Source organism: Elephantulus edwardii, unplaced genomic scaffold, assembly GCF_000299155.1.
Source record: "Elephantulus edwardii isolate Elephantulus edwardi_28Jun2011 unplaced genomic scaffold, EleEdw1.0 scaffold00064, whole genome shotgun sequence".
NCBI lineage: Eukaryota > Metazoa > Chordata > Mammalia > Macroscelidea > Macroscelididae > Elephantulus > Elephantulus edwardii.
Genome location: NW_006399814.1, coordinates 7,130,102 through 7,131,740, shown reverse-complemented (window position 1 = coordinate 7,131,740; position 1,639 = coordinate 7,130,102).

Genomic DNA, 1,639 nt, shown 5'->3' with positions numbered 1-1,639 from the left:
CGCCGCGCTCTCTCTCTCTCTCTCTCTCTCTCTCTCTCTCTCTCTCTCTCTCGGGCTCCCGGCTCCCCTCCCTTTTCTCCTCCCTCCCCCGTGACACACAGACGCATCCGCCCGAGCCCCCCTCCCCGGGCCCGCACCCTGCCCATCGCCCTCCCAGGACTGGACCGGGAGATGGGTGGTTGGGTGCGCTGGAGTGGGGGTAGGGGCGCCGGGAGAGTGCGGCTCTGGAGAGACACCTGCGGAGGGTGGGCCTATCCTGTGTGCCTAGGATCATTGGGACGCAGAGTGGGAGCCACCTTACAAGACATGGTGGTCACTTGGCTTCAAGCTTCTATTGGGGATGCCGAGAGAGGGTCTGCCTGTCGCTATTCCGGGCGCACTTCACCCCTCGTCCCCCCAGCACCTGGGAACCACTGCATTAGCCTTCCTTGTCTCCCCAGAAAGCCTCCCTCAGAGCACCCCAGCCCTACAGAGTGCCTTGTCCCCTGCTAAGCTAACCCTGCGAGGGACAGGGAGGACAGACACAGGGGAGGGACCCGCTGAGCGCAGGCAGATGACTGACGGCCTAAGGGAGGATGGGGAAGGGTTCTGAGTCCAGGTATTGTGGGACAGGCCTGACCCCACAACTTCCCTGCAGCCCTGGTCCCCAGGTGTGCCCAGCTGGTGTGTCCGCTGGTGCCCAGCGCCCATAGCACGGAGTCGGCCCATGGGATAGGCTCTGCTGGCTTGGTCATGAAAAGTGGGCACCTGAGCCTTACAAGATGCTCTGGGCGGATGCGATGTCTGTCTGTGAGAGAACAGGACCGCCCCTGCCAGGCTTCCCTGCCTTCGGTGGGCTCGCCCCTGGCGCACGCATCTACCGTCCTCGATTCTGTCTTGCAAAGCCCCGAGCCCAGAGGGTAACCGCACCACTCCAGACTCGCCTACCCTGTTCCTGATCCCCTCCGATCCCCCTAAATTCTACCTTTTTGTCATGATCCTTCCTCCTTCCCCGCGCCAGCCACTCCTCGACCTGTGTAGCCGGGAGAGGGAATCGCGATTCCCACATGAGAGGGCTCTTGGGGGAACATCAAGAGCAGAGAAACTGAGGCACAAAAATGCTCTAGCGAGCAGAGCAGCCACACCTCGCCGTTGCCCAGATGTCACGCAGGAGCGAGCAGAGCTCCGGAATCCGAGGGTGCGGGCGGGGTGGGGGTGGGGAGGCGGTCAGGTGCTGGCCGGTGCAGGCGGACACTGCCATCTGGCGGCCACTAGGTCCTGCTCAGAGCAAGGCAGGAGGACACTGCTGTGAGGGACGCAGGTCAGCCCTGGGACCCACCTGCCCACCTGTTACCACCCACCTCTTGTCCGTTAATCACGCGATTCCATGGACTGTGACCCACAACAAAACCTGCTGGTTCCAGCTTATTGGCATTGACTGGGGGACACAGTTGTTACTGGGTACTATTCGGTGGGAGCCAACTCAGTGCTGACCCTCAGGGGGTTCCAGAGGCAGAAAGCGACGTGGGAGGACACAGCCTCTCCGTCTCCCAGGGAACCAGTGGTGGATTCGAACTGTGAACCTTGGTTGGCAGCACAGCTCCTTGCCACTAGGCCAGCCGAGCAGACAGCAGAACAGCTTTTCAGGGTGTCCAAAGCG